The 20,214-nt window shown below is 36.3% G+C and overlaps 1 long non-coding RNA gene across 1 annotated transcript; it reads left to right on the forward strand.

Moving 5' to 3' along the window:
* Positions 1 to 551: 551 nt before the first annotated feature.
* LOC145692804 (uncharacterized) lies at positions 552 to 12,255 on the forward strand. The gene is made up of 3 exons (XR_014132640.1): positions 552 to 718; positions 7,699 to 7,985; positions 12,054 to 12,255. It is a non-coding gene; the product is annotated as an uncharacterized LOC145692804 (long non-coding RNA).
* The last annotated feature ends 7,959 nt before the right edge of the window (positions 12,256 to 20,214 follow it).

Below are 20,214 nucleotides of genomic sequence, written 5' to 3' on the forward strand. Positions count from 1 at the left end.
ACTATAGCTTTGTCGCAATAGCAATTGAGTCTAGCGGTTCTTGGGAAGAAGGATGCCTCAAATTTATAAAAGAAATCGGCCACCGTCTATCGATTAAATCAGAAGATAATCGAGCAAAAAGTTTCCTGATTCAACGCATAAGCATAGCCATTCAACGTGGGAACGTGTCGGCTATAATGGGAACGTTACCCACTAGTAAAGAGCTAGAAGAAGTCTTTCTTCTGTAATTGCGGAGAAGGGAGGTTAGGAGTAAAAACAGACATCATTGGTGCATCAATTTATGTAGCAACCGAGCAAGGAGTATGGAGAGACAGCTCACAGTCCATAAGTTTATATGAAAAATTACGGCATGAATGCTGTACCGTACGTCAAGACAGTGACATAACATGACAGGTTGGAGCCTTTGAAAGCAGAAGATTTAGTACTACCTGCCGAACATTATGGAAACAAAGTACCGAAGAATAGATATTTACTGTTTAAAAAAAATCGTTTAATAATAAAAAATTATAAATGATATTGTTGTGATATTTGAACTGTTTCTATAGATAAAACAAGAACCAATATTTAGTCTAACTGATTACAATAGGATATTGAACCCATATGGTTCTCAATTATGAGTCGTAAATGCATTATGAACAAATATTGTCATTGTCGGCCATCTTTGTTCGTCGGGAGGAAAGTCTAAACCTGTTTGTCTAATTTCTTTCCGTTGACGGAGGTAAATATTATTTTTTTAAAAAAATAGTATAGGCTCGTTTAAATTAGTTACTTTTGTACTACAATGGGGCATTTTAATTACTTTCTAATACTTCAAAATATATATTTTTTTCAGAAAAAAATTGACGTACAATATCGTGCTAATGTAAATGAATTTAGATACTAAGATATCGTAGAGAACTTTGAAATCACAAATATGCAAAGTAATTAGAGGATCCTATTGGAAAAGAGATATACGTACTAATCTCTTTCCAGCCTTAGAAAAAAGAAAATGTAAACATACCCATCTGACTACTCGTGGATCGATAACCAGTGATTGGTTATTGGTCCCAGTATCCTACCACAATATAACCTCTACAAAATAATAATTTCAAATGAACATACCTGAATTTATCCTGCATTCATTGATAATAAACACAATATATATAATATTTAACAACAGATATAGCTTTATTGCAACCTCGCCCGTACATGGGCATATAGTATTTTCTGCGCATGCGTACGCGTTCGCGCGCCGATCTCGACACACTTGAAATTGCAGAATGCAGAGTTTTGTGGCGACGGTGTTTTATAATAATCCATCGTCGTCTTGTGTTATAAAACAAAAGAAACAACAGGAACACAGACAATCTCGTTTATATAACAATTTAAGAAAATATATATTTCCAACATAGCAGTAGCAAGAGTCAGTGCGTTAATTATTTACCAACCAATCGTAGCCTTACACTTTGGAAATTACGCGACGACAGTAAGCTAGCAGACAATCTTGCTGTTTACGTTTCTCGCTGCCGAAGCACGTGTGAGACGCGGAGTAATATCTTTCTCTTTGTTTACGTCTACTTTGTTCTAAGGCTGGAAAGACTTTAAATATCTTGTATATTATCCCGAACGTCCACAAAACTTTTTTTAAAATGTAACTTAGCTTCAGTTTAATGTAAATCTCTTAAAAAGAATAAAAAAGAAAATTGGTTAGATCAGGAAATTATATTCTACAAGAAGGCAAGAAACTGTACGTGTGCTGGAAGTAAAGCGACTAAGGGGATGTAACACTACATATGATGGGTGTATGAAAACAATTGACAGCAGGGTGCGAAATTCTGAGGGGATGGGAGGAATTCCTCCAATTTAATATTTTTTTAAAGAAAATTCTCCCTCACCAAAAAACTTACTGGGGCAGAACAAACTAGCATTATTGTCACAAACTTGCAAATTATTACAGTAATTCATATACTTCTAAAATATAATTAACATATATTTCACATGTAGGAATAATTAATGGGTGAAATTGTAGTTAAGGATATCCCTAATCTTACAAAATTTAATACTTACGGACTTTCAAATATGTTAATACACCATGAAGAGATATTCTAGTGTAAAGAAATTTTTTAAACAATTCTACCTCCTCTTTTCCTACTTCGACTATTATGATTTCGAATGCTGAATGGAACAGTTATGCCAAAACGAAGAGAGCCCTTAGGTATAAAACTTTAAAATTTGCAGCAAGCTGCCTGCTGCCTGTGAATTATATTATTATTATTATTATTATTATTATTATTATTATTATTATTATTATTATTATTATTATTATTATTATTATTATTACTTTTTAAGATGTGTGCTTTGTTATTAATCTGAAATTATTATTTAAAAATAATCTGAAACAAAATTACATGCTGCTGACATTCAGAAGAATACGAGTATGTACGACAGAATCAGAACTCAACGCAACAGGCAACGAAAACAAAAGTTATATATACGTTTATGTTTTGAAGGTTAACAGTTATAAACGTTGTCGACAAAATTTCCTAGTTGATAACACTAATTTACTCATTAATGTTCCGAAGTAGTAATTTCGCTTAAGACTATAAGAAAAAAAGTACCAGGGATCATTTAGCAATAAATCACAATTCTTGTATCAGTATCTCTCAGTCATAAGAAAGACTTATCTAATAACGTTCGAGTTCAGTTGATTTTGAATTTAACGTACCTTTCGGTAGCAAGGCTATATGAAACCTGGACCTAGTGAATGACGTGGAATCCAAACCACATAAGCTCCCGCTTGAAATCGAACCCGGGTCTCCCACGTCAAAGACGAGTACGCTAACCACTTAGACACGGAGAAGCTCTAATAACGTTTGAACAAGGTCTTCTGCTAATTTCGATAATAACGCTATAAAATTACCGGTTGATTGCTAAATGAATTTTATTTGATAAGAAATTAAAATGAAATCTTTGCTTTACGTCCCACTATGCCGGTTAGGATAAGGAGACAGTGATGATGAGAGATGAGTGAAATAGTGGAATGAAGAAAGTGGGAGGAAACGGGAGTACCCCGAGAAAATCCACGAACACGGTGTTTGTCCACCACAAAGTGCACACGGCGCGAGCTGGGATCGAACCAGGGACCTCAAGCACCGGAGGTGAATGGTCTACCAGTTATTTTTATTTTTTTAAGAACTTCCTGACATTATCTACTTCAACCACTTTTCAGGACTACTAGAGACGACAGGGACATGAATACAGAAACATCGAGGACAGTTAAAATCACACTCTTGCTCTTCAGAGGGACTCAAACCCCCAATGGGCTTCACCTCATGATCATCAGCCTAACGCCTCAGACCGCTCGGCTACACCCACCGGCACCACTGAGCCACCGCGCCCCGTACTTGATAAGAAGTTTGGTTTATCAAAAAACCTTTATATATTTACTCTCTTCGGGAGGTTAAAAAAAAAACTCAGCAACTACTCAGTGAATCATTACCAAATTTGGTCAAAATGTAGAGGGGTCAAAATATACGAATAGAGTTTATTAATGGGAAGTATACTTAAACCGGAAGTTATAGAAATATACTTTTCCGGTTTTAACATAGATCACTATAGAGCAAAAACAATAATAGATAGTGAGAAAAGATTGTCTAGAATCAATTAATCGTCCCAAGATTATATTCCATCTTCCACTCTAATCTCTCTGTTAAAACCGAAAGTGGCAGAAAACGGTTGTTGCTATAGAGTAATAACTGTATAATAGATAGAGAGAAGATGTGTTCTGCGCTGAATAAAGCATCTCAATAATTATTCCATCTCTACAACAATACTTCTAAACCGGAAGTTATATAATTGTAGTACCATAACCAATTTCAATATTAATTTAGAATAGGGATGCGCACGAGACAAGATTTGAGACTGTCTCGACTCGAAAACGTGCCGTAAAAGTGATGTCTCGACTTGAAACATGTATATATTTCTACTGGAAGAGCTGTGTCTCGACTCGAATTTTGTCAGGAAAATTCTGTCTCGACTCGACTCGAACGCATCCCTAATTTAGAACACATCAAGGGATACAAACAGAACTTTTCGAATGATTTACAGTGAGCCACATAAATTCTTGAGGTACAAACCGTGAGTTAGGCAACCCAACTAACGCCCTCTCCAAGATGAATTACGTCTGTTAGAGTAGCTAGAACAACAGCATGAAGTTGCCCCTACCTGTTAAAAGAATAAATCGTAAAGTGTTTTTGTGCAGGAGTGAGGCGAAACACTGGCTGACGAAATGACAAAAGAGAATCTTTGGATACTTGTAATCACAGTACCAAAAAAAAATATACGGACACCAGAGGCGCCAATGAGAAGATAACAGTCGCGGGACTTAAATAATCTTATAATTAACTCAAATGAGGGATTATATAAACAAGTTAACTTACTTTAAATGACTGTACATACTGTATATGCGTATCAAAAATATACGGATAGATTATGCGGTATATGTAGTAAGTTATTTTTTTAAACTAAACACTAAGCCTTGCGCTGAGTTTTGAAACTATTAACAGTAGTCCTACCTGCAAATCAATTAAAGTATGGATGGATCATTCGGGAGAGGAATCCAGCCCCAATGAAAATTTTGAGGGTCTAACAGGGCCTGAGCTCCAAGGTTCTGGCGCCATTGATTGATACGTAATACTACTTAGAAAAAAGAACTTGTCCGATTTCCTCGTTCGTTAAATGACTTTTGAAAATGCTAAATATTGGTATACAGTAATTTATTTGTAAATATTAAAAATGCAAAATTCCATAACACTGAAATGAGTTGGAGAACGTATCCGTACTAAGCTTATTTCCCCTTAGGTTGCAAATATAACTGAGGGTTCCTGATTTGTATAATATTTGTTAAAATTTACACACTGAGACAAGGAGAAAAGGGAAGAATGTAGTGTCAACAAACAACCATTTAAAATGCACAAAATTAACGGATAATATCAAATATAGAACCTTTAACAGAATTAACTATGTAGCTCGTTTTCTCCGTTCATTTTTCATTTATTTTCAAGATTACATCATCAGTAAATTTCTCCACTGGAGATTATCCTTCATTTAACACCATCCAACTGGAGCTCAGCCTTGTAAATGAAACATTTTTAAAAGTGTAAAGATCGAGGGGAAGAATCGAACCTGGACCGCGGGATAAGGAAACCATAACGCTAACCCCTCATCTAAAGTGTTACTTATTCTGGCTCGTCTAAATAATGAGCTTTTTCTGTTCGCTCAAAACAGTACCTTGTTAATAGTCAAATTGGTTGGCAAAATACAGGAATATGTAATTGAGGACTCGGAGGGCATTATATCATTGTATTCACTAAATTATCAACATTACAGATTTTCTAAAAACAAAATACAAATCTCCTTTATTTTGAATCAAATACTCGTAAACTATACTCGTAAACATACTAAAGACAAACCAATTACTGAGTACTGGTGACATACAAGAAGGTTGCAAAGCTACGGAATTCGTTCTTAGGGACCCTTCCTGCTGCGTTTCTCCACCTACTCCCAGCTGAGAAGATTTTTTACCTGGTAGCCAGTCTTAAATGTGAATTTCCTTCTAGAAATCACAATTCAAGGAAACAAAAAAACGGATGAAAGTGATGGAATAAATATTAAATGCTTAGAATGTAATGACGTAATTACATAATTTAATAATGGTATAAAGTACTCTCAATTACATCAGAAACTGATTCGATTATTTGAGCTAGCTAATCCTTAAATGCCTATAATTTTTACTCTTCAGTTTCTATTTATATGTTTAACCTCGACAAGCTAACTTCGTTAAAATATAGGAAAGTCATATGTAAAGTTCTTTTTGTCTAAAGCTGAAGATAACCCCTTTCGAAATTATCTTTGTCGTTGGCTGAATTTACTTTCTTAAGCAAATTGCGTTGACGTAATTAATCCTTATTACGAATAAAAGGGAAACGACTCAGCCTGTGAGTAACGCCAATTCTTAATAGTTCGTAGTCATGCTTAGACACCAATAGATATCGCTAACACGTAGTCAACTTTCATAAAACACTATTGTGGCGATTTAATTGCAACTTAAAAACTGTATTACTTCAATTTAATAATTTGAAAATAGGACAAGGTGTGTGGTCTTACTTAGATTGGATCATTGTTACTCGTATTTGTGGATTTCTAGAGCAATATACTGTGAGGATGTAATTGCAACTCATAAGAGTATTCTCTCAATTTAAGTATTGAAACTGTATAATAATGATTACCTGTATGATTTGTTGTTTATTATTAAGAAAAGGGCCGTAGCTATATTTACATTTGAACATTAATTTTCGTGTAATCACAAGTTAGTGGACAAACTTAAATAGTTAAATGTAAACAACTTTAACGTACAGTTAAGTAATTTTAACCTACAGCATACAGTAAGCCGAAAACTTCGGGGGAGAACAACTAGTAATAAATAAAAACTCTTTTAGCCTTCCCCGTTGGTCTAATAGCTAGCACGGGCCTGTAGTAGCGTGGTCCTGGGTTCAACTCCCAGAGAGAGGGCATTCAAATTTTTAAACGTTGGTTAAACTGTTGGTTCATGCCTCAAATGGTCCTGGTACTGAAAGGAAAATATTTCAGTTTAACGTCCCACGATTATCACCGTTATGCTAAGAGAGACGAATGATTAAGGCAAATGAGTGATTGAATAATTGGTTGAATGAGAATGTGGCAGGAAACGGGAGTAGCGTGTGAAAATCGACGGACATGATAAGGTTACTTGTTCCGGGATCGAACCAGGGACCCCATGCACCAAATGTAAGCGCTCTGCCACTGAGCCACCGTCCCCCTTTCGCTACTAAAAAGGAACACTAAAAAACCAATAAACAAACAAAATGCTATCAATGCTACGCGATCTGTCAAAACACTTAAATAATATGAGATGTAACTTCTCGCTCAGGTACGTTTCAGTAGACCATACAAGATTCAACTGCTAAATGTATAGATAGAACACTTATATAAAGTATTATAAAACATGCGTTTTCAGTTATACCTTTGCTTAAGGATGTCACATATAGAAGTACGTTAAGTCTAAAAATTACGGAATTTACACATGTAACCTACGTGTTTACATACGTCACATACCTTTTTTTCTCTCTCTGTGCGGTCAATTCCAAAAGTAAGTCTTCATGAACAAATCACGCGTTATCGAAGAACTGAAAACCGATAGGGAAAAAGCGGCAATTTCAAAATTTATGTTCTAATGTGTGCTGTGTCCAGGGGCGCCCATGTTGTCGTTCCCATGGAAGGGCAAGTATAAACGACGTTACAAAAATAGTTTAAAAATTTTGCTGTAACTAATATAAAAATTCTATTGGATTTTCGATATTCTGAAGTACAATTTCCTCTAGGGGGCCGAGCGCCCCACCTTGCCCCCCCCTGATGGGCGCCCTTGGCTGTGTCTAATTTCAGTAAGAGTTTGCGAGGGTGCGTTTACATTCGGATGACGTCATTTTTTTTTAAAATAGTAGATTTTCTTCTATCTTTTGTTCAATTATTCATAAAGTGCGTTTCGTTTGCTGTAAGTAAAGAAAGTAGATTTTGTTTTGTTTCAAATTACAACTTTGTGCTATGATTTTAAAACTCGTCAGATATCCTTGCAGGATCTTCTTTAAATAAACAATTAATTTTTCTCTTCTTTATCGTCTTCAGTTTCAGTATCAAATAAGTAGCAATGGAGAGTAGCAGTGGTATAATAGCCAAAGAGATGATTGATAAACCCAAAAGCAAAGAATCTGCAAAGGGAGGGAAGAATACTAGTGATGCTAAAGACAAGACCGATAAGAAACCAGAGGAACAGGAGAAACCAGTGATAGACAGGGTGCTGAGTATTCTAACTGGAGGCCAGGAGGCTGAGAAAAAATCTAGCAGCACAGAGAAAGTGGATGATGATCCGAAAAAGACTGAATCTGACGTCAAGATGATTGCAGGGGCCACAAGTAAGAATTTCATTAATTCTAATTCGTCAATGTCGAAACCACGGAAGCTGTAAGAAGGTTTGAGGTTCCACCCACAGAACCGTTGTTCAATAGCATTCCATTAAGAAGGATTTGTGTTGTTCCCAAAGTAACTACCCCTAAGTACTAGATTAAATGTAGTAGCTGTAGTAATGATATGAAAGGAAAAGTCCTGGCTGACTAATTGATCAACACCTAGGACATACTACTTAAGCTAGAAATTTGAAATTTCATAGTACAGAATTTATAATCTAAGGAAAGATGGAAGGATTTTTTTGTTTTAAATTCGACATGGAAGGGACTGAAATTGGGGTTGCTGTTATTATAATAATTTTGGCCAAATCTCGGAATTCCTTAATGTTAGAGTAATGAAATTTTGTATTTGGATTCTTCATTTAAAATAATTGAAAGCGAGTTTCAACGTTTCTTTGAAATTTGACTTAGAAGAGAAGGAGAAAAGGGTGATGTCGTTTACCAAGATGGCCATATCACGGTATGCCTTAGGTTTAAAGAAATAAAATTTGGAATTTAGACTTTTCATTTAACATAATTATAAACATTTTTAAGTGTTTCTTTTGCATTTGTCCAAGAAGGGAAGGAAAAGGTGTTCGAAGGTTCAATAAGATACCAATATTTAGGTATAACTTACGTTCAGAGAAATAAAATTGGGAATTTAGGATTTCATTTAAAATAATTAAAAACGTGTCTCAACGTTGTTTTGAAATTTGACATTACTTTCTTCTTTCAGTGTTGTTTACCAAAGTAGCCATTTATCAGTATACCTTAGATTTCGAGAAATAAAATGTTAAATTTAGGCCTTTCATTTAAAACAATTAAATATGTGTTACGGCGTTTTTTTAATACTTGAACTGGAGTGGAAGAAAAGTGGTGGAATGTTCACTAACGGACTGGAATAATGATGCAGAAATAAAATATTTCGTAGAGTGCTTTTGAGAGAGAGACTCTGCAGCAATTTGCTTTACTTCAATACCTTGCACTTTTAAACGTGTTTTTCTGTTTTGTTATTCTCGCAAATTAACGGATTTAGAAGCGTGGCCATAGATTTTCTGATGTAGTTTGTATTGACATTTTGACTAGTTGCCCGTTTGCACAGGGTTATCGTAGAGAGTTGACATTTGTTCTATCTTCTTTTATTTAACAATAGCTTTCATACAATATGCTACTTGACCCCCAGTTCCATTTGCAAATTTTGAGTTGGACCCCTCCTGGGACCCTGCGAGTGCCCCGGGGACACAAATTTTTCATTCAAAAGGTGCTGTGCTCCCCACACTAATTTGATATGTATTCGCTGAGTTTCCTTACCTGACCGTTTCCGAAAAATCTGACCCGGAACTGATTTTGTAATGTATAGTATGGAGCTCAATTTCTACTTTTCACGCTTATATCTCCGCAACGGTTGCGATCGAGGATGTATCCCTTTTCGCGTTATGTTCTTTTGGGACAAGGTATCCAACCGCCATAGTCTCGACTTGAAGTCAGAGTTACACTTGGATAGGTTCCCTCGTAAGAATCAAAGATGGCCATAGGAAGTGTTCGAATTTCGTGAAACACTTCGAGTTCAGACAAATTCTAAATGAAAGATACAGAAATAGGGATGCAAAATCTTGTCCACAGTTACACATAAGGGAATTTTCTAGTTAGAAATATGACACAAAATCTCAAATTGACGACTTTGATCTATTTCACACTTATAACGTTAGTACATCTCTAATTGTTTAATCTGAAGGAGCACAATACGAGTATGCCTTTCCTGTGAAGAGGAATGTAGAAGGAACCTCGGCATTCTTTACAATCTCTGTTGTCTTGTCCAGCGCTTCTCAACCTTTTTTCTTTAAGCTACACCAAACAGGGATGCGTACGAGACAAGATTTGTGGCTGGCTCGTCTCGAAAATGTGCTGTAAAAGTGATGTCTCGACTCGAAAAATATATATTTCTCTATAGGAAGAGCCGTGTCTCGACTCGAATTTTGGCAGGAAAATCCTGTCTCGACTCGTCTCGTGCGCATCCCTAACACCAAAGTACATTTCAAACTTCCGCGACACCTCTGCATGTGATTGTTTTCCTAGATGCAAAAAGGAACACATAAAAATACATATAATACTTTTTTCAAAAAAAATATGGAACAAGTATGAGATACAAATCTCACAAGTAAATTGCGTAATACTCTTGAATAGAAATGTATTAACACACACACACAAACCTATGACTTGAGCAAGAACATGGGAAAGAAATATTACCATCAGAAATATAAAAAAGCATCAATCTTAAAACTAGTGAGATATTTGTCACCGGCGACTTTTGCAACAAAATCTATGCTTGGACAAACTCTTGAAAATCTCGCGACACACCCGACATGTATTCGCGATACAGGGGTTGAGAACGCTGGTCTAATACATATCCAATCAAGAATACACTATCGTAATTGGAAGAGGCAAACACTATACTTGCCAGTTATTAACCCATTGGCATATACGTTTTCTGCAAATTAAAATGCGATCAGGCTGAGGGGGAGGGGCGTAAAGTAATTTTTCAGAAAAATTGACATACTGCACATTATAATCATCGAGTGAAAGCGTTGAGAATATTCCTGTATTGCTTACAGGAACAAAAAATCTTATAGACTACTATGGCATATGATCCTGTATATGATACGTTCTATGCAACATATGTACTAACATTTGAGTTAGTGTACAGGGAAACGGAACGAAAGGAGGTGAAATGGGAAATTTCCGCAACTCTGCCTTGTGTCCAAATACAGAACTTTTCCGTAAGTTTGCGACAATGGGTTAGCAAGGCTAAAATATCTTGTTCGAATTTTATATTCTTTCTATAAGTATTAGTTATCTGGTGTTTTCTAGTAAATATATATATTCACCATCACTATCAAAATTCTTTGATGGTGGTAGGAACAAAATTATAATACAGGTGTGCAAATTGTACATTTACGCTTTTGTCTTATATGAGAGAAATACAATGCTTCATTTGATCTTAACATCCAAGTTTGTTTCTCGACAAAGTAAAGCGATTAACATGAAATTGTCACCAGTTAATTTTGGGCTCAATTAATAAACGAAAAAAGGGAATTGATTAATAATTTTATTCAATATATTTCATGAACATTGCATTTGAGTGGACTAAATACGCACACTATTACGTCTCAAAATCTCTTCTCACGAGTCTTCGACGCCAGTCTTTTTGATAAGACTCTTTTATTTGGTTCAAACAATAGACCATTGTGTTTTCCTGTGCGAACAAAAATCGCTCCCAAGCAAGGATGTTATAAAATAGAGGATCTACCCATATGTATCTTCATCCTAAATGAAGCCAAAAGACAACCGAGCATCGGGACGTCTGATTGGCTACTCTCGTTTCCGCCATCGTCTGATTCGCTACTTTCGTTTTCGCCATGATTGCTGGCTCAAAACATTGCGATCTTATTGGACGGAGTGGACAGAGTAGGAGTGGCGAAACTATGACGTGTGGCTTCAAGATTTTGTTGTAATGGCAGATCCTCTACTTTATAATATCCTTGCTCCCAAGTTTCAGTATCGGTTGGGAGGACGTCCTCCATGCCACATGAAAATCTCCACAAATCACGGACGAGCATATCTCGAAAATCAAGATGGTGAAAGTAGCTTAACTTTAGTCTTCTGACTCCCAATTCGCGCACATTATATCGGAGCGCGTCGTTCCTTGAAAATGTCTTTTACACATATTCTACGACGTCACTTTAGGAAAAAACGCTTGAGCAAGGACCTCAGTGATAAAAGTCGAATCCGTATGGAATCATACAGCACTAATAGAGCATAATTCACTTTGTTCTAATATTCGCATGAGATAGAACAGAAGTAATTCTATTGATCACAAAATATCAAACTGACCTGTGATCTGTTGGAAGCATTTAGTGACCTGTGACATTACTGTTAAGTTTAAAAAGCTTACTTTGATAAGTATTGAATGTAAAGTGTCAACACTAAATGTTATAACAAATAGGAAAGTAAGATAATATACTTGTCCTTTCCTTTCAGTTAAATAGTGTAAACAGCAAGATGTGAAGTTCTTATGTTATTGTGTTATCGTTATAAATGGTTATTACATTAGCACATCTGGACAAAGTGTGGTACAGTTTCGTTATATTTTACTGAAGCCAAACATAATTCAAAATTACAATAAAAAATCAGGGATTAAACTAGTACAAAAAGCTGAAATGTAAAGTACTGTTTAAATAAAATATATGTTTGAATTAATTTCTACATTTTTCTTTCTGTATAACTAAGAAATATTACCACACAGATTTTACGACTAAATGAGTGTTATTTACCAGGTAAACTTCAACAGTCACTTAGCGAATTAGGCTGGCATGGCATACTGGTAGTCTATTAAAGCGTCAAAAATCATACCAGTTTTAACCAGTTGAGAATGCTCCAAGAGCATTGCCAGAACGAGGCTTTCTACCAATTATTATACTCACATTCAGTGGTGGATCCAGGATATGATCAATGGAGGGGCTAAACCATAGTTTGACGCTTTATCCAGTGTAAAGCCGAATTGAAGCCCATTTTATCCTGTGTATACCTGAGCGTCAAGTGAGGGGCTATAGCCCCTATAGCCCTCCCCCTTGGATCCTCCACTGCTCACATTTATACTTTATTATTATTATTATACTCATTAAACAATTGTTGTAATCTATCTAATCTCCTAATATAAATAAAACAAAGAATTTGTTTGTCTGTCTGTGTGCGGTCTGGGGACCAGACGAGTGGATCGAGAGTTACCAAATTTTGGTCAGGGTACCTTGGCCCATGCCCCAGATCAAGACGAAGCCCTTTTATCAAATTTCGAGCCAGAGAGGTCTCAGGGGGCGTTTACCGGAACCGGCTTGGGAACCAGACAAATTGACCGAGAGTTACCAAATTTTAGTCACGAATACCTTGGTCCACGCTCCAGACCAGAGTTAAACGTTTTTTTTCAAAATTCGAACCAGGGGGTCTCAGGGAGGCGTTTGCCGGGAGATGTAAAAGTAGTAGAAAATGACGGATATTAGTATCGAATTCATAGTTTTCGCGGTCGCTGAAAACAATGGTGACACTTCCATTAGCGATGACTTGCAAATTTAGTTACAATTATATGCTGGCCGGGAGTCAGCGGGGGAGAATACCGTGACATTTAAAAAAAAAATAGCCCAAAATGACCGATATTAGTATCAAATCCATACTTTTCGCGGTCGCTGAGATCAATGGTGATACTCCCACAGGCGTTGACTTCCAAATACAGCCTCCTTGCGAAGCATGGGTATATTCAACTAGTATGTAATATATCTATCCATTTATAACTTCCTTCATTACTGAATCTTTTCCACGTCTTTTGTTTAAGAGTTCTCTTAAAACGTTCAACGATATGTTGTTTTATGAAGACACATGCTTAAAACGGAGGGCTCAAAATTGAAAAATTCGCAAAATATAATCTCTCTATGACTCTCGAGATATGGCTCCTTCAATCTCCCGAAATCCGAACTTTATGGGCCAATATCTCGGGAACGGTATGTCATAGAGAGATGATATTGGTGTGGATCAATACCTAAGAGAATGGTAAACATTTTAGTAATAAATAGCAACCGGTAGCCACTGACCAAATGATGGCTTCGGGATATGGTTCCTTAAATCTCCCGAAATCGGATTTTTTTTTGCCAATATCTCGGGAACGGTAAGAGTGACGCGAAAAATTCGATCACTTCTTTCAGATACATTTTGATGCTGTACCGAATAAAGGGCTCAAACAGGCCTGTAGTCAGCCCAAAAATATAGGGAAGGGGGTGGCTCAAGTTAGGGGGGCCCGATGCAACCATATTATAGTTCATCACCATTTTATAGTCCATTTGCCAGTCTACTGTGAAACTTTTAGGGGGGGCAGCCAAAATATAGGGGGGCGGCACCCCTAGACCCCCTGGATACGGGTCTGAGCTCAAAATTTAAAAAAAAATCGCAAATAACAGACATATTACAGACAGACATCGAGGATTCAGTAACGAAATTTTTAAGTTCGTTGAAAATTTATTAATAATTACTATTATATTGAAGTATACCTAACAGTAAGATAAGTTTATAAGCATACGAGCATAACTACAGTAATCTATTCTCAATTTGAACACTCCAAGTATTAGAACCTCTTCTGTTTTTAAAAACTTGAAATAGATATCAAGAGTCTACTCAAGCACAGAACTGAGTGTTAACAAAACACCCCCACATGAATATTATCAGTACGTAAAAGAAAGAATCAAACACATATAAATATGGAATTTGCTCTCTCATCTATTGACAAATCACAAGATTTATTTTAATAGAATGTCATGGTGTCGTTTATTTACTGTTAGCAGTGAACTTGAATAAAGTAAGTTTGGTATTGGTGGTAATAGGTACACTCATGTCCAAAATGATAGTAGCATATCTATAACTGTCTTCTTGTAAGAATATAATTTGATAATGGTTTTGCAAGGTACTTTTAATACTGATACTATGTGTAAAATCGAGACATGTATATTTGTGGTAAATTTCATAGGAAAAGAATTATAAATACGAAAATTAGAATGAGTAAAACAAAATCTTGCTAAATGGATACGAAAGTAGGGATGCGCTCGAGTCGAGACATGTCTCGAATCTCGACTCGACTCGACTCGAATTCGAGTCGAGATTCGAGTCGAGACACACTTTGTAAAATTCGAGACGAGTCGAGACAAACGTATTTCTCGACTCGAATTTTCGAGTCGAGACACGAGTCGAGTCGAGACGGCTCTTAAAATCTCGACTCGACTCGAATGTCTCGAAAATCTTTCTATAATTTTTAATATTATTTTGAAGAAAGTATTCACTCAGAAACAGCCTTGAAACCAATTCCAGCTTTTATTCCTTTAGAAAGGTACAGAATGCATAAAATTAATAGTTAATCTTTAAAGATCAAGATTTAATTTTCAGCTCAATTCAGTTAATTAGAACTAATAGTTAATGTCGTTGTATTTGTTTGTACTGCAAATATAATGATAATAATAATAATAATTGATTATCTAGTTTGTATAAAACTATTATCCGTAGTCTAAATCTAGTTTGTATAAAACTATTGCGATAGAGTGAACTTCATAAATTCTCTGAATGAGCAGTTGGTAGTCTATAGTAATTTAGCATAGTTATAATTATTGTGTTTTCGTTCCCATGAACGCAATAGGGTTACGTAACTTCTGGATTATTCACTTGCCCAACTATTCTGAGGCTTTAATATGTTGCAGCATATCACGAGCTACGGATAATATATAATGTAACATTTGTTGTACATCACATATTATGATACGAGACTATTTTACATAGTATATCTTATCTAATATAAATAAAATAAAGAGTTTGTTTGTGTGTTTGTCTGTCTGTCTGTGCGACCTGGGAACCAGACGAGTGGACCGAGAGTTCCCAAAATTTGGTCACGGGTACCTTAGTCCAGGCCCCAGATCAAGACGAAGCGTTTTTTTTTAATTTCGAACCAGGGAGGTCTCGGGGGGGACGTTTACTGGGACCGACCTGGGGACTAGACAAGTTGACCGAGAGTTACCAAATTTTGGTCACGGATACCTTGGTCCAGGTCCCAGTCTAAGGCGAAGCGTTTTTGTCAAAATTGGAATCAGGGGGTCTCAGGGGGGCGTTTAGCGAGACATGTAGTAAAAGTAATCCAAATTGATCGACATTAGTGTCAAATCCATAGTTTTCACGGTCGCTGAGATCAATGGTGACACTTCCATCAGCGATGACTTGCAAATTCAGCTACTACTGTATGAGGGCCGGGTGTCAGCGGGTGAGGAATACCGAGACATGTATAAATAGCCCATATTGATTGATACTAGTGTCAAATCCATAGTTTTCGCGATCACTGAAATGAATGGTGATACTTCCACAGGTATTGACTTCCAAATACAACCCCCATGCGAAGAATGGGTATATTAAGCTAGTATTACAATAAATGGACTGCTTGGATGCCAAGAACTAGTACAGATAAGTACCATCCACTTCTATGAATAGGTATTTTTTAAAAGGATTTTTGTAAACACTAAGTTATAAAACAATGAACTACATACAGTAGTTATGGTTTTGGTTCCCAACATAAAAGAAATATGGATTGTTCATGAGATATTGAACTTCAACTTTCACTCCTGGAAAATTTCAATTTTGGAGTTAGGCCACTTGGCATCAAAGCAGTTCACTGTAAGATAAATACATTCCGCACATTAGTAGCATAGTTGTTCAGGAGCCTTCGATTTCCATCCTCTCAAATGAAAGCTGAATGATTGCTTGATACATGCTGACTATATAGGAGAAATAGTGTATTAAGTTTTCGAGCTTTGGTGCGTATCCGTATTTACACTCTGATATAACTTTAAGTTCACACTCAAATCGAGCTAATTGTTTAATGCATTTCGAAAGCTTTTGTTTTTATGCAGCTCATTAAGGAAAATCTATTTCATAATCGTAACATTTATGTACTAAGAAACTATGAACGTAAAGTGGACTCGACCTAGCCCCGTGGTCGCTGTGACTCAGTGGCACAGCTCTCACCCTTGGTGTGTGAGGACTCTGATTCTGTGTGTGTGTGTGTGAACTCCGCGGCTAGTGTATGCGTACAGAGTCGAAAGCGGTATGTATTGTTTATACTACTTACAACGTTACCCCCCACATAAAATATAAATTCACCCTTTCTCCCTTCTCTTTTTCGAATACAATGAACCGACTCTTTTGCTGAAGAACGATGCTAAAAGAAAATTGAAACATCTGTGTCTAAACTTTCTTTGAAGCGCGGTCTTTTGTATTTGCAAGGTTTTGCGAGTGTTTTCGAGATAGCCAAATTTTTACCATGGACTCCTGCTGCGAACTGACCGTGAGTAAACACCCGATCTCGCTGTGCTCAATTTCTCTCGCACACGTGAAATGGGTTTGTTGTTTCCAAAACAAATAGGAAGTTACCTTGTGCTTTTGCATTTCTGCACGCACACATGTACCATTGTTGTTTTAATGATCAGAAGAAATATCAAAACCATCCGATATATATGATACAAAACAGCTAACAGAGGGAGGCAAAGATAAAAGTAGGCCTATACCAAGTTTTCCGCGTGGTACCATTATGGAGAATAAATATTTGATAAAGTCACGTAGATGCGCTTAAACCTATTCCATCTGTCCTTATAATTTTTCTGGTCTCATCAATTTCTCAGGAGAATACGTACAACATATGTCCAAATTCCATATATACTCTTAATAAACTAATGAGTAAACTCATTAAGAACACCAACTGATATCAATAAACAGGAAAGAAAACAATCCTTTATACTTCTATCATTTGGTACACATCTCTATGAAGCACAGCTTGTTTCTTTTTGAAATAGCTCCTTCGTGTCACAGCTGTGGTTAGTTTTGTTTTGTGTTAGGATGAAAGAGAGAAATGCAACATTTGCTTCGAGGTGAAGTTATATATATTATTAAGATGAGCGGTGATAAGCGAGGTTTAACAAAGAGTGCCTTTCGGATGCACAATTTAACGGGTAGTTGCAGTCCGTGTTGAGAATTGAACCAAAGCTATGTAAGACATGTTAATATTGAGCTCTTTTGTGGTAAAAGTGAACTTCAGAAACACACAAAAGACTTGAAACATCAAGCTAATGTAAAGCAATTGAAAAATAGCCTACCTATCGCTGCATCTTTTCTGTGGCTAGAAACATGCAGTGTGTAGCAACAAGAATCGTGTTAAGGACTTTTTTTTCGAACATAACATTCCCTTCCACACCATAAAAGACAATATAATGTTTGTTAGAAGAAAGTGCACATAATATTTTTAAATTTTGTTTGTGATCCTATCATGCATAATTATAAATAATGCCTTTCATACTACGAGAATGAGTTCAACTATACGTCATGGCCCCTCTAAAGCGGGGCCACGGTGGCTCAGTGGTAGATCGTTCACCTCTGGTGCTTGGGGACCCTGGTTCGATCCCAGCTCGTACCAAGTGAACTTTGTGGTGGACAAACACAGTGTGCGTGGGTTTCCTCGGGGTTCTTCCGTTCCTCCCACTTTCTTCATTCCACGATTTCACTAATTTCTCATCATCACCCCTCTCCTTTAGCCTAACCGGCATAATCGTGGGACGTAAAACTCAAAGATTTCACTTCATTTTTTCCCTCGAAAGCGATATCTTTCAAAATTATTTATTGTTAGATATTGTAAATTTACGGTATCTATTTTAGTGGACGGGAAATTTTGCATCTAATCGGATAATTTCATGGCTTCTAACAGGAATTCGCAGTTACGAAATTTGCATCACTGTCTTTTGAAAGGATGCCTAGAAAAAATACTACTAGAAAATAACTGAAAACACAAAATGGATTTGATAGCCAAATTCACGTCATCTTGGTGCGTCATCATTTTTCTTTAAATATTTGTATTTAGTATTAGATTAGAGTTTAGTGTCCCTTTCAGCATCAAGGCTATATGAGACGTGAACTTACAAATTAACGTGGGTTCAGAACCACAGGGGTTCCCATCGGAAATCGAACCTAGGTCTCCCGCACCAAAGACGCGTACGCTAATCATATGGACAAGGGTGTTCAATATTTAGTAATGTGTACATAAAGTTGTGAAATTGCGCTTGTATAATGGAATGCAATTCCTTCTACTGACATAAACCTTCACAATACTTAGCTGGACAAAGTAGGCCTATCTTGAAAAAGTAAATGTCACTCTTTATGTTTCAGTTCCTGGTTCGACTGAAGGATGGAACAAATTGCAATGAGCGTTTTTGGATCCTATTTTGTGTAGTTGATTCATCATAAACTTGGTATTTGATACGGATATGAACTATTACACTTATTTGGTGTTTATTTCTAAATAATAAGTCCTAATACAATTTCATAAAGTTGTAATTCTTCTTTAGTTTGTATCACTTTACACAATGACAAATGCAAAAGGTGTGTTGTATCGGTGCAGTACCAGTTTTTCACGTTTTTCAAAATGTTCCAAAACCCAAAGAATAATCTTTAATTTCTGATATTTTAGTCGTCACAAATTACAATTTTATAATGTAGTCAATGTTTATAATTACTGGGCAGTTGGGCGTTTAAACTAATGACATCATAATAAAGTCAAAACCCTAATTTTGAGTTGAATTGATTCTGATTTTAACGTCCCGTTCAGCAGCGAGGCTATGTGAGACGTGGACCTACTGATTAACGTGGAATCCGAACCTCATGAACTCCCACCGGGAATCAAGCCCAGGTTTCCCACGCCAAAGGCAAGTATGCTAACCGTTAGCCACGAAGGAGCTCCACCATAATTTTAGTGGGCGATAAGAAATATCTCGCCAGTGCTTTTACAATAAATAAAATTTTATAAGTATTAAAGAATAGTGGTAAGAGATTTTATAATAGCTCTTTTATTTATGAGATATGAGTATTTTGAAAAAAAAAAAACAACTAAAGAATAGGTTGGCGGAACCACAAAAGACTCGTAAAATAAACTTTCTTATAAATACATACGCACCTTACTCACCTTTTATAATTGCTATGCTTACGTTCTCCATAAAAACAGAAATTCTGTTTTAGTGATACTTTACACAAGATCATGAAGTGGGTTCAAATTTAATTAAAGGCAAAATACAATACAATAATCCACAAATATTGCCTCAAGTGAGTTTAAAGATTTCTAAACACTAGTGCGAAACCGGGCTCTGCCGTTGCGATCGATTTACAGGTCTTGAGACGAAAGTAAGAAGGGTCTTACGCACACAGTAAGTAAAAACAATTAATATGCCGGTAACTTTCCCCCAAATGGGTGTATCTGAAAACTAACCTCACCATTATTTTTCTAATTAAATTCTAGCCCGAAATTATGTATCATATTACCCTATTCCCATTTTGAAAACTTGACCTTAATTCAAAATGGCGGATTTCAAGATGGCTGCCATCAAGGTCATATCTACCATACGACTTCCCCCCAGGACTTATATGTATCCACATGGTTTTTCTTCACTTTTCTTCATTAACGCTCCGTTTACAAAGGGAAGTAAAGGAATTCTGTAGTAATCTCTAATAACCACATCACAACTCCTAAAAGTTATTTAAAAAAATAGAAAACATGCACCATGGCAAAAAATTGTCATCACAAGTAATG

The sequence above is a fragment of the Thermobia domestica genome, chromosome 8, assembly GCF_964235325.1.
Source record: "Thermobia domestica chromosome 8, izTheDome1.hap1.1, whole genome shotgun sequence".
In the NCBI taxonomy this organism is placed as follows: domain Eukaryota; kingdom Metazoa; phylum Arthropoda; class Insecta; order Zygentoma; family Lepismatidae; genus Thermobia; species Thermobia domestica.